We start from the raw sequence: 14,233 nt of genomic DNA on the forward strand, positions 1-14,233 counted from the left end.
AGCTTAGCAGTGAGGACTTGCCACTTTCTTCTTGCTCTTCTTCCTCTGGACACAAATACCTTATGATACATGGGCTCTGAGCAACCTGATCTGACTGGAGATATCCCTGCTCCTTGCAGGGGGGTTGGACTAGATGGCCTTCAAAAGTCCCTTCCAACCCTAACCATTCTATGATTCTATGATTTTATGTTTAATTACACTGCTGTGCAGTTTTCCTTCTATGAAAATCCTGCCTTGTCTGGTGGGTAGGACGCTCTGCCCTGAGCAGCACTGCTCATGACTGAACAACCCAGAGGGTATGTCACTACTTGAATTCAGTGCACAAGCCCGGTGCATGGCACCTCACGGTGGTTTTCTACACTTGGCCTCCTCAACCAGCAAGTCACATTGCACCCTGTGTGTGCCTCGCTCTTCTACTGCGGTACCTGTTTATGCTGCCAAGGCATCTAATGGGTCCCCAGCAATAAAGGCTGAATGATAAAGACTGCGGATCCAACTACTTGCCCCCATGGAAAATGTCTCTGTAAGTGCAGATAAACAGAAAACATGTTGCTATGAAAATGGCACAGGCAAATGAACCAACTATACCTTTGAGCACAGCCTTACAGAAGGTTTCTCAAAGTGTCTTCATCTCTGTCACAGAACTGAATCATGCATGTACCTCTGCATCCTGCCCCCAAGTTGAGTTGTTTCATATAAACTTCTGTACTAAATAAATGAGGGCTCAGCAAGACAGCACATCAGTTACTAACAAGGCTTAAATTAAATAGAAGTACAAAATTAAGAGGATATAACATATTTCCTTCTACTATTTTTATGAGTTTCCCATACTTTGTGTGACCTTTTGACAAGCTTTGTAATGCTCAAGTTTTATTTTTCTTCGTTTTGAAAATATTGTCATCCTCACCGGTTATTTTCTTTTTTAATTATTTTCCCTAGATAAAAGGAAGAATCAAATTAGTTTAGTATGAGAAAAAACACTGCAAATGCTGAAGATCATTGTCAAGTACAGAAGTATTTGTGTACCAATACTTTAACAACTTTAGATGACTTTTTGTTATTCTTGCCTCTTCAATAAGTAGAAAGTGCAAAAAATATTGCATGGAGTCTATTTGTGTTCTACAGACATTTTCAGGTAACCTAGTAAATGTATGTGTTTTATTTAAGAACAGATAACCTCCAATAATGACCTTTTATCTATTATTTTTATTTTCATAATAAGGCTTAGAGACTGCATGCCTCAATGCATTGTGATAGGAGATGTTCAATGACACAGAGGAATACCATGACCATTTAAAAGAGAAAAAAGAAAAAAAAATAAATCAGGCATAATACGGGTTATGCAAATTCATGTAATATCTCATTGGTAGCATAAGAAACAGAATATAGTTTTTCTCAGGTCCATTCAAAGGGCTGTTTGCTAAACCAAGTTGCTCCCTAATGGACAAAAGAAGAGCAAGGAGAACCCTGCGATCATTTGTCTCACACATGGCCCAGCTCTGCACCCCACCATGGCCTGAGCACAGTGTTCAGATGCTATGCAAAGAGTATAATAATCTAAGTAGAGAGAAATTAAAGTCATATTATATGTCGAAACTTTTGGATGGTAAAATCTTACTTGAGAATGGCTGAAAACCATGAATAGTTCATCTACTGACAGTTTTGATACTGAATAAGACACTAAAAGAGAACAATACAAATCTGCTTTTAAAAGGTTGCAGAATTTTTGTCAGTTCAAATAATTTTTGAAGGGTCTGGCTATGGTCTATGGCTAACTGTTAAAATACCTGAATTTCTAGTGATGTCAGATATTAAAATTGCCCTGCTGGAAAGGAGAAGGTAAATTGCGACTAAAGCTTTCTGAGATTGCTTTCTGTGCCTTTGTATTAATGTCTCTTTTCCTGCGTTGCTAAAATACATTAATTTCCCTTCTGCTACTTTGCAAGTATATTGAATAAAAATAGAAAGAAAAGTGCTTATTCTTACATTTTCCCAGATCCACTAAATTAGAAAGAGGCACAGTAAGATAAGGTGCATAGGAGGAGCATATATAGTGTACACAAAATCTTCTCATGATTTTAATTTACAAGAGGTATTCTGTGCTGCAAGATTAAGTTTCTAACAAGATAAAATTGTATACTGTACACAGTCTGAAAAATGCAATAACATTATTTTGTATAGTATGAAATACAGAATACAATAATTAGCACCAGTTACAAAAATAACTAACTAAAGGTTTGCACATGTGGTTTCAGGTAAGGTAATGCAACATAATCTAATATCTTATCTATGATCCAGTATCCAGGATAGTATTTGAGAGCATATTTCAACAGACTGGCAAGTCTTTTGAAAACACTTCTCGCTTCTGTCTTTTGTGCCGTGCCACAACCTAGTGCAGACTTCTGACTCCAGATAGGATTGTAACTTGACATTGATATGCACAACCATGTGATAACCTCTGGAACTGTTAGTATGTTGGGAGGTTTAATTTTTTTTTTGCTTCTACTATAAGTGTCTGTTTGTCGTTTATTCTTGTGGAAAATTATACAAGCACCGTGAAAATGGGAACGTCATGCAGTTCCACATTTATCTGTGTTGTGATAAGACACGATATTGTGTTCCTAGAGGACAGAGAGGGGTGTTACCTTGAACCCTTTACAGTTTGACCAGCCTGACAGTTTCCCAAGAAAGAAGAGACCCTTGTACCCGACCAGCCTGCCATACTCCATTTAAGAAGGGAGGTTTCCTCGAACCCTCCGCAATTTGACCAACCTGTCAGGCTTATGCTGACAGCGTCCAGCTGTCACTGGGACAGATCCCTCTGGACAGCCCGCAAGGTGGGAGGGTGGTCATCTAACCTATTCAGGGACTCTCACAGGCAGCGACACTTAAACAAATCCCTTATGTCCCCTATATCCATTATTAAAGTTTCCAGAAAGTTGTATTTATTGATAAATTAATTTTATTATATGTGTTTGTGACAGGATAAAGGTTCATAGCTAGCCCGTGATAAGATACTGACTGTGAAAACAGGTTTGAAAGAATATATATGCAGAACTTATCAATAATAAGTTGTTTTAATAGTTAGCAAGATGTTAGTAACTAAGCACGCATAACACAGAGCTCTTACCCAATAGGCGTCCCTATGCGGGGGAAAGAGAGGTCCAGCCCATCAACTGGTGCCAGATGTTCTGAAGGAGGTCATTCCCCTTCTCTTAAGCCATTTTTATACTGTTTTTTACTTCTAGCTGGAGCTTGAGTGACTCTAGTCAGACATACCTTTGTTAGGATTGGTGTAAATTTTCCTTGCTTTGCTTTTAAAGGTATAAACTAGAAGAAATTCAGAACACATGCTCAGTGAGGGGTGGTCACACCTCAGAGACGGGTAGCTTTTGGGATGGAGGTGTGTTTTCATATTATAATGAGCAAAGTTCAGCTACAGGGCACAATTTCACCATCATTATTGAGACAGCAGTTGTGGTCCATTCTCCTTGATAGCAGCTGTGCTGTTAACTTTCCAGTCTTGATAAGAGGGATGAGCTGTGGTACCTTCGTACCACTCTGTTCCCCATCTCAAGGATGTCGTACATTCCATTCAGCCAGAGTTGGCCTCATCCATGGCAACTGCATTCTGTTCCTGGCTACAGCAACTGCATCTTGTCTCAAGGCTGTTTTAGTATTACAGCTTATGTCAAGATGTAAGCTGAACTTTGGGGAACAGTATTTTCCATTCCCCCCACTTCTGTTGTTTTGCCGCAATCTGTACGTGGGAAAGGGCTGATTCCTCTCCATACAGCAGAAATTAGATAGCAGGTCTACAGAGCACAGGAATTAAATATGATCCCTTTATGTGCAGAATTTTATTTCTAATCCTGTCAACACTGCTCATCCCATTACGGTTGTCTGACAAGTCACTCTCCCACTGGCAAAACACAGACAAAGAAGATTACGTTATTCAGTGATGACTGGGGAGGTTGACAGCAGCTAAGGCTGCAGAAAGTGGTTGTTCCTTCCAACCCACTCCTTCCCAGCTGCGGGGCTATGACGGCAGGAGAGCAGCACACCAGAGCACGCGGAAGGGTCACGCTCCCGGCACTGACAGCCTCTGCTCATCGCCACCTTCTGTTCCCAAAAGTGATGGGTAGCATTTGGCCGGTGACTCGACAAGTCTATTTTTGGTAACTTTTTATCCCATGTATTCTATTCTTGGCACTACAGAGCACTCATGCAAGTGGATGTATGGAGGCTGCTGTTACAAAGCTGCAATTTACTGGATTGCCTCAATTTTACTACAGTAAATTGTGACAGGCAGAAATTATCACGGTAAAGATGTCTTCATTTACACAAAAGGAGACCTCTTCTGTTATTCCTACCTGGAGTTGTGATTCTTGTAAAGCTTATTCTTGTTATCATCTTTTCCTGATTGCACATCTGTCATTTCTAGTTAACCTTATTTTTAGAATAATGGAGGAATTATCAGCCTCAATTCAGAAGCAGTTCACACTGGAAAGTGTAATCTTGAATGGCAAGAAAATTGTTTATACATTTTAAATTCCTTTCCAGCCCAGCCAGCAGTGTATTACCATAACTGCTAAGCGCTTTCTTGGACATCTTGAGGACACCAACTGCTTTCAAAAATCTTTATTTAATATATTGATCTCCTCTTGATCACATTACATATACTCAAGATTCCTTCCTTTATTATTTGTCAGAGGTTGCTACTCAATAAATACAGGTATCTAGATCCCTTCCTTCTGTAAAATCATTCCATATATTTACTAATATCAGTCAAATGGTATCATACTAGTAGCTTTAGAATCACCTTTTAATTTTCTTTTTCTACTTTCTTTTCTGTCCTTGAATGGATAAATATTACAGAGATAATTAGATACTTCTAAATTTGTAGACACTTCTAAATGTTTGCATCATATACAATTTTCATTTGATCTCTAATTTTCAGTTCTGAGTGTGGGAGTTCATGGGGAACAACAGAGAAAAAGTTGTCTTACACTTTTATTTAAGCTTTTTTTTTGTTTTGATTTGAGTTACTTTTTAGCTAGAAATATCTTTGAGTCTTTGGTCATGAATATAAGCAGTATGAGGTTTAATCAATGCCTAGATAAAATACACCCAAGAAAAACAGGTAAAGTGACTTCTGGTGCTTCAGTAGATGGCACCCTTTGCTCTGAGGAAGAATGGAGCTGCTGTACCCTCCTGATACCAGGTAGAGACTTAAGTATAAAGAAGGAAGCTTAAAATTGAAGTCGAGGTTACAACAGCTTTTGATCATGAGCTATCCCATGACATGTATCACAAGAATAGCAGCATCTTGGTCAAACTCCAGTTTGGGTAATGAATCGTCTGACTTGAATTCCCTTTCCCATTTCAGTCTCAATGAGCAGCCGCCTTCACTTTCAACCAGAACTCATTTCATGCATGCTCATTCATAGAGTTGCACTATATCAGGAGTGGATAAGTGGTTAACATAAAATTCATTATTTGTCCAGGAGAATAAAAAAGAATGACAAGGCTTGCTTCTCTGACTATTTTTATGTGAGCATCAGTCTCTATTTCAGATAAGTATGATGATCTGATATTTAGTAGATTCAGGACTATATTGCAAATTGTATTGCCTAGACCGTTCCACATAGATATGGATTGCATGGTGCTGCTTTTTAAACTTAACGACATTTATTAACATAATTCTCAAAGATGATAAAGATTAGTCATATTTAACTGGCAATCTTTGAATCACCATCATTTTGGAAGTAAACATTTAAAATCAGACTGGGCAAGTGAAAATGCTGGTGATGAAGATAAGCTTTACTACTGGAATCTGCCAAAAGAGATGTTGCTGCAGAAGGAATGAGCAGATGTTGCATTCCCTGTTCAGACTCTTCTTCACCAGCAGCACCAATCTGTTCCATAGCAGAAGTCCGGAGATTTTCATCCTAAGTGCTGCCATATGCTAGCTCAATGGACTCTTGAAATTGGCTCTTCAGCTCAATGGGTTCCAAGGAAACCTTCTTCCTAGAATTCAGCCAGGCTTCATTTGATCCTAGTTTGGTGACGAGATAATAGAGCTCCTTCAATACTGATCCACTTCTGCATATCTGGACTTACATCATTTGACTTCAAAACTTTATGGACTCTAGGGGGAGGTTCTGATTTCCTTCTCACTCTGTAAAAAGCACTATCTTCTTTAGGCTGGTACAGTGATTTCATTTCTCACTCAGGACTATAGGGGCATCCATTTCTAGAATTGCCTATTTGGCCTTGGCAGGAATTTTAGCAGGGTGATTTTCTAGAATTAACGTCTTCAGGTGAAGAATCCAAAGGCATCTGTCTTGCTGTGGCTTTGCCTGGACAGTATGTTGCATCTTGGGATTTTTGCACTGGAAAATGCTAAAGCTAAGTGGTTTAAGCACAAATACAGGCTGGACAAAGAATGGATTGAGAGTGGCCCTGAGGAGAAGGATGTGGATGTATTGATTGATAAGAAGCTCAACATGAGCTGGCAATGTGCATTTGCAGCCCAGAAAGCCAACCACATCCTGGGCTGCATCAAAAGAAGCGTGGCCAGCAGATCGAGGGAGGTGATTCTCCCCCTCTGCTCCACTCTTGTGAGACCTCACCTGGAGTACTGCGTCCAGCTCTGGAGTTCCCAACATGAGAAGGACATGGACCTGTTGGAAAGAGTCCAGAGGAGGGCCATGAAGATGATCAGAGGGCTGGAGCACCTCTCCTATGAGGACAGGCTGAGAGAGTTGGGGCTGTTCAGCCTGGAGAAGGCTCCAGACAGGCATTATAGTGGCCTTCTGGTACCTAAAGGGGGCCTACAAGAAAGCTGGAGAGGGACTTTTGACAAAGTCAAAAAGGACAAGGGGTGATAGGACAAGGGGTAATGGCTTTAAACTGGAAGAGGGTAGGTTTGGATTAGACATAAGGAAGAAATTCTTCACTGTGAGGGTGGTGAGGCAGTGGAACAGGTTGCCCAGAGAAGCTGTGGATGCCCCAACCCTGCAAGTGTTCAAGGCCAGGCTGGATGGGGCTTTGAGCAACCTGGTCTAGTGGAAGGTGTCCCTGCCCATGGCAAGGGGGTTTGAACTACATGATCTTTAAGGTTTCTTCCAACCAAATTGGGTGCCTTCAGCTTGGCTTCACTATGGCTCGGGGTTCTGCAAGACTTCTGTGAGTTAGGAAACGTACACATAACTGGATGGGAAAGAAAAGAGGTTGAAGGGGGATGAGTTTACTGTAGACACCCAGAAATTAAGCTGTTTGCATGTTTGCATCTAAATATGGGCTGCAGCTGCAGAACCTCTTTAATTGGATCTTTTCATAAAGAAATATTTTATTTCTAAAGATATGGAGTCCTATTGTGTGTCTCTCAGCATGTTGCGCAAGGGTGGCAACAGCTAGTCTAATCACAGCCACCAATAAAGAGGAAATTGTAATTAACTGCAAAACATAATAGCAATGAGACACCAGACAAATTAGTAGCCTGGAAGGACTCCAGCTACTAGAAATCTGAATTTCCCGCTATGAGAATAAAAATAACAAGAATACTTTTTTTTTTTTGTCTGTATCTATCAGTACAGATTGAAAATGGAAAAGTGGGAACTTACATTATGTTCCCATTGGTGGAAAAGATGTGAGAAGCATGCCAATAGTATTGTGATCTTCAGCAGAAGAATAATTTACAGCTTTTAGGTACAAAACCCAATATCCTCCTGGGAAAGGTCAAAACAGAGCCAGGAGCTACTTACCCTTGTCAAATGACCGCTCTTAAGATTGTCAGGAGACGATGCAGGATGTATAACAAGGAGAAAGAATGCAAAATGATGCAATTAAGGTAACAACTGAATAGAAAAAAAATCCCTTTACTGGTACTACAAACAAGTTGCAAGGTCCATACAATTGAAAAAGGTGCAATGAGCTGAGTGCACTTAATGCCACTGCAGCATCTTTATAGGTAGTTCTTCTCATGAACAGCTAATAAATATTGAGTCTTTGCATGTTGCTACTCAGCACATAATGCATGGAACATTATTCCTGTGATCCTTTTATCTGGGAAAGATACAAGAGACCTAGTTGCACCAGAATATCTCTGCGATTGGCATCCATCAGCTTTGGGAGCCAATGACTTAATTTTCTTGTTGTGGTCTTGCTATCAGGTTACTCACTTAAGTTACAATATTTTGCTCTCTCCCAGTAGAGATGGTAGATCTTGCATTGTACTCCTATTTAATGTGCATATAGCAGTGTGGATAGCTTCCACTTCCCTTATATCCTGCAGGCAGATACTACAGTTCCAGCTCTGCCTTCTTTCCCAGATGACCTGCTAGCACATTTGAGGTCTTTAGTATACTACGTATTCATTACAACTCACAAAAAATCCCAACAACCTTCTGTAAGGAATGTGGAATATCTCTGTTTTCTGATATGCCCTTAGCATGTAACGGCGATCAGACATGACATCATCTCTGAGCACATGACTAGAACAGACAACAGAGCAAGAATGAATACAACTCTCCAAGATATTTTTGAGAGCTTGCTATTGCAAGTTGAGGATTTTGGAGTTCGAAGGATTTAGGATTTCCAAGAAAATGGAAAATTCAGTTCTGCCACAGATTCAAGCCCTAAAAGCAGCTTTCCTCCTCCAAAAAAAAAAAAAAAAAAAAAAAAGAAAGGGATAATGTCATTTATTTTTGTAAGTATCACTTTATTTTAAGTGTAGAAAAGGGTTTTTGTGAAATGTTTAATAAGATAAGTGAAAATGGAAATACACATCAGATTTATTTATTGCTTTGCTTTTGGGGAAACTGCTGGATTTTCTTTTTTTCTCCTGCATGATACACTGCAAAGGTATAGAGAGCTCTGGCAAGTGCTTATTAATAGGTTCGATAAATCTAGACATAGAAGTTCATGAAGTAGTTTGAGAAAGACTGAAGGATGGCTGATGTTAAATACTGACACTGGTTTGAAAGGTTTGAAGTAGTTTTTTTGTAGTTGCAGCCTCATAGTTAAAATGCAACGCTTTATGAGTCCTTTGACCTATTCTCTTCATTTACCAAGAACTTTATGCTCCATATGTTCCACACCTTTTCAGATAACTCAGTTGTGCTTGTTGTCTAATCAATTGTTGTCTTACTCCACCTCAATGCTCTCCACAATTCAGTCATAAATCATTCCGTGTAGAGGATGTTGACTCCAACACACTGCAAGAGCAAGCAAAAGCCGGTTGCCAAACCCATCAACTACTTAATCTGCTCTTTGTTTGTAAATGTTGAACATAGTGTGATAGTTTTCTTTGGAGTGTGTGCAACAATGTCTCTGTGTGTCAATCAGAATATTTGTGCGGCCCACTCGTTTTGGGATTGCACTGCAGAGTTTTGGAGTTTGTCCATCTGTTTTGTTAATCTCTTTTAACCATTTCCTTGCCTCAGTACTCATGTTTTTCCACTCCAGGTCCTTACCCTGTTTTACCTCTTGCTTTTGTCCTCCACATACACATATGGCTTCTCACTCAGCTTACCCAAATTTTCTCTTGCAGCCTTGCTTCTTGCCAGAGCTACCTCCCAAATCCATCTATCTGTGACAGGGATCAGTGATTCCCTGTCTCCTTCCGTGACTTATTGTTCATCTTCCGTCTTATTGTTCATCCCCTATTTTAAAATTCATAGAATCATAGAATAGTTTGGGTTGGAAGAGACCTTTAAAGATCATCTAGTCCAACCCCACTGGAAGGAGCAGGGACATCTTCAATTGGATCAGGTTGCTCAGAGCCCCATCCAACCTGGCCTTGAATGTCTCCAGGCATGGAGCATCCACCACCTCTCTGGGCAACCTGTTCCCGTGTTTCACCACCCTCATCATAAAATATGTCTTCCTTATATCTAGTCTTAATCTACTGTCTTTTAGTTTAAAACCATTACCCCCTGTCCTGTAGCTACAGGCTCTATTGAAAAGTCTGACCGACAAATTCCCCACCCTTTGTCAAATACAACTCCTCCAATTCCTGCTTCCATGTTCTGTACCAGCTCCAGATCTTCCTTCCTTCTGTCACAACCATGGTCTCTCTCTCTCCAACCATCACCTCTCTAGGCCAACATTCCTTTCACAGTTCTCAGTCAGTTTTCCCTTTCCCTTCCCCATGTCTGTGTCTCCTGACTCTTTTTCTGAATTTTCTGCTTGTCTTTTCCTTGTCCTTAGGGCACGTAAGTTAGGCAGATTCCTTTCTTCTCCCCAGGTATGCAGCAGATGAGAGCACTAGAGGTAGGCTCATGTCCTCAGCCCTGTGGAGGGTAACGTCAGCCCAGCGTTTGGATTATAGGATGAGTCTCTCACTGGACGGGCTCCAGTGCTTCAGCCCTGGCCAGACTGTGCTCCGCCAGCCTGCGAGACCAGTTGTACCTAGCTGGAGCAGCGCCAGGACTGCTGACACAATCTCACATGCTGACAAGCAACATGGAAAAAAAATGAATCTGAGAATAAAAATTTTCTGGTGAATGTTTTATCTGCCATGTCCATGCTAAAGGTGTTTCAGATATCATAGCTCATTAAGGATCTGGTTTGGTGGCTTCCTCATTCTTGTGCTCAAACATTAAATTAGCAGGGCAAAAACTTACTCCTAACTATGAATTCTTTGCACAGCATTGTAGATGAAGGTTCTGCTTACAGATTTAAATGTGCAGGGGCCTGTACACTAGGTGGGATTTGAAGCTATTCACAGACCACCAGCATTTCGGATTGTCACCCAGCAAGTGTACTCTTGAACCCCCCGTGACCTCCCCACTGCTGTTGTGCGTGCATGGCTGTGTAGGTTCTCTGCTCAGGTACATCAGCAGTTTGTCTGCATGGACAAATATTTTTGGTTGAGTTATGGCAATGATGGAGAGAATTAACCAATGGCCTGGATGCTGGACAACAATGGTCTAGACTAAGGTGTAACTGTATTTTATTGATATAAGAACTTATATTGCACGAATGACAGTACAGATTTTTAGTCATATATTGGTCTTGAAGTCTATGTACAAGTAAAATGCAATTTTAGCTAGAATGCTTACTACTGAATACTACTTTGAGAATCTCAGAGATCACAGTAACTCTCCAGTTATACTTTTTGGCAGTTTAAGGTGTACCTAGGGTCCCTCTTTTCTTCTCTTTCATTATCATGAGATCTGGGAAGACTACCTGACAAAAAAATGTCTGCTTACATGTGACACTTGCTTTCACTGGTTTACAGCAATAAGATGAGCTATAGAACTCCCTGGTCTAGAAAGTAAATAAAGACCATAGTGAAAATGACAGCAGTTTCAAGAGGTTTAGCAGAGTGTGTGGATTATTGGCCAAGATTCTTGCTGAGACTACACCAGCAAAATGTGATGACATTCAGTGCTAACCCTGTGAAACCTGATTGACAGTCTGCTGAATGCATTAAGTGACAGTACTTAAGTACTGGAAGTTCCAAGTGTCCAATTTTAAAAAAAATTTCTACTGAAAAGCTGTGCAAAGAGCTGGAGCTGGTCTTTTTCTTTTTTCTTCTTGTTTCTCAGCATTTAGGATGCATTCACATCACCTCTTGTCAAATGTAGGTCATATGTCTCAGTCATCTATCCAAGAAAACTGCTTAAATATCCAGACTTGTGGGTTTTCATGAAATCTCTCCATTCCAACTGCTGAGATTTAAGAAAGCAAAACACTGCAACACTCACAATACATTTGCAAAGGTTGGCAAAATTGTGCTACCACTAACACACACATTTCTCAATAACAGTCTTCATAGAAATCAAGGACGTCTCCAGGTAACAGCCTTCTCTGCATTCCAGCATTCCTAAGATAACTGTGAATAATGAGTGACCCTGAATCTGTTTGCATTAACAGAGGCCTGAGATTCTTTTTACAACTTCTGGTGCCATAAATAGAAAAGGTAAATACAATGGGCTTTTTGAACTCCAAAATGTCAAATCCAGAAATAAACCCCACTATTTTGTTTAACTGATAAGTATGACTTATTACGGATTTTATTAAGCGATTGGTCCTGATGCTTGTCAGCTTTGTCTTGAAAAATTATTAGAAAACAGTTTCACAGATGAGGGATCTTAGCTGCAGATGTCCTGCTGTTAGCACTGTTTCCAGCAAACACAAACTAACAACAGGAAAAGCTCAGCTAGTTCATTTACCAATATAAGTGAACTTTCAGACAACAATATATAGCATGTATACCATGCTAGGAGATTTTAGGTGCAAATAGAATGTGCCATATTGATCCTCATGTTCTGTGGAGGCTTTATTGGAAGGTCATGTATACTCCTTAATTCATGTAGAATAGTTGCAAATCTTACTATCAGCCAATTTTATGACAATGAGTAAAAGTTTAGCTACTTTTGTTTCATTTCAATACCTGAGATCAAGTGACCCAGACTGACTGGTCGTGCAGTACATAAATCAGAAAACTCTCAACAAAACGTCAGTGGAACAACAGAGACACTTTAAAAGAGTTTTGTGTATGGCTACAACCAGTCTATAATTCATTTTAATGCTCAGTAGGAAACATCTTTGAGATAATGGAGGGAAATGAGAGACACGCTTACCTACAAGTAGTAAGACACCTTCTTTGCTTGACCAACATTTTCTATGATATAGCTGGAGTAAGATTTGGATATTCTTTACTGCTGTCTTGAAAACTGTCTGCTAGACAGCCTTACCTTATTAATTTTGCAACTGAAGAAACAAAGTCAAGATTTTTAGAGCGTGACCGAAGTACCAGGGGTCCCACTTCAACTTATAAAATACCAATGAACAAACGACCTTCCTGATTTTCAGCATGCTTACTAAACACTGGGAAACCACTGGGTGAAAGATACTAGAAAGGATGTCAAAGTGTAACACTTTAAATAGCTATTGAAGTTTTCCTCCCCGGAAATGAAATATGAAACAAAGAGAACACGACAGCTCATTAATTCAATGTCCAAGTCAGCTATTATCAAAGATAACCCTCAGTCACTGACTTCAGTTGGCAATATTCAGTCATATTTCAAAAGTGCCCCTTAATTCTGAAAATTTAAATTTTGACAGTATATAAGACACAGACAAAGCATCTTACAGCTATCATTGATTTCAATGGGAGGCTCAAGTTCCTACAAAACAGATTCATGAAGTAATAAATTTTAATACCAGAAAGGGCCATTATGGTAATCCAGCCTGACTGAAATCTGAGACAACACCAGTCAATGTTGCTTGCACGGAGCCTGTAACTTACAACTGAGCTACTGCATATCCATAGGAAGGCATTCAGTCTTGCACCCTCAGCAAGTTCGCCGACGACACCAAGTTGTGTGGTGCCGTCGACACGCTGGAAGGGAGGGATGCCATCCAGAGGGACCTTGACAGGCTGGAGAGGTGGGCCCGTGCCAACCTCATGAAGTTCAACCAGGCCAAGTGCAAGGTCCTGCACCTGGGTCATGGCAATCCCAGGCACAAATACAGGCTGGGCGGGGAATGGATTGAGAGCAGCCCTGAGGAGAAGGACTTGGGAGTGCTGGTGGATGAGAAGCTTAACATGAGCAGGCAATGCGCCCTTGCGGCCCAGAAGGCCAACCGCATCCTGGGCTGCATCAAGAGAAGCGTGGCCAGCAGGTCGAGGGAGGTGATTCTCCCCCTCTACTCTGCCCTGGTGAGACCCCACCTGGAGTACTCTGTCCAGTTCTGGAGCCCCCAGCGCAAGAAGGACATGGACCAGTTGGAGAAGGTCCAGAGGAGGGCCACGAAGATGATAAAAGGGCTTGAGCACCTCTCTTATGAGGACAGGCTGAGAGAGTTGGGGCTGTTCAGCCTGGAGAAGAGGAGGCTCCGGGGAGACCTGATAGCAGTCTTCCAGTACCTCAAGGGGGCCTACAAGAAAGATGGGGAAAGGCTGTTTAGTAGGGCCTGTTGCGATAGGACGAGAGGTAATGGTTTTAAAATAGAGGGAGGTAGATTTAGATTAGAAATTAGGAAAAAATTTTTTACGATGCGGGTTATAGAACACTGGAACAGGTTGCCCAGAAAGGTGGTGGAGGCTCCATCCCTGGAAACGTTCAAGGCCAGGCTGGATGAGGCTCTGTGCAACCTGACCTAGTCAGGGATGTCCCTGCTCCTTGCAGGGGGGTTGGACTAGATGACCTTTGAAGGTCCCTTCCAACCCTAACCATTCTATGATTCTATGATTCTATGATTTAAAGATTTGTGT

The sequence above is a fragment of the Chlamydotis macqueenii genome, chromosome 2 (assembly GCF_036417535.1).
Source record: "Chlamydotis macqueenii isolate bChlMac1 chromosome 2, bChlMac1.mat, whole genome shotgun sequence".
Taxonomy (NCBI): domain Eukaryota; kingdom Metazoa; phylum Chordata; class Aves; order Otidiformes; family Otididae; genus Chlamydotis; species Chlamydotis macqueenii.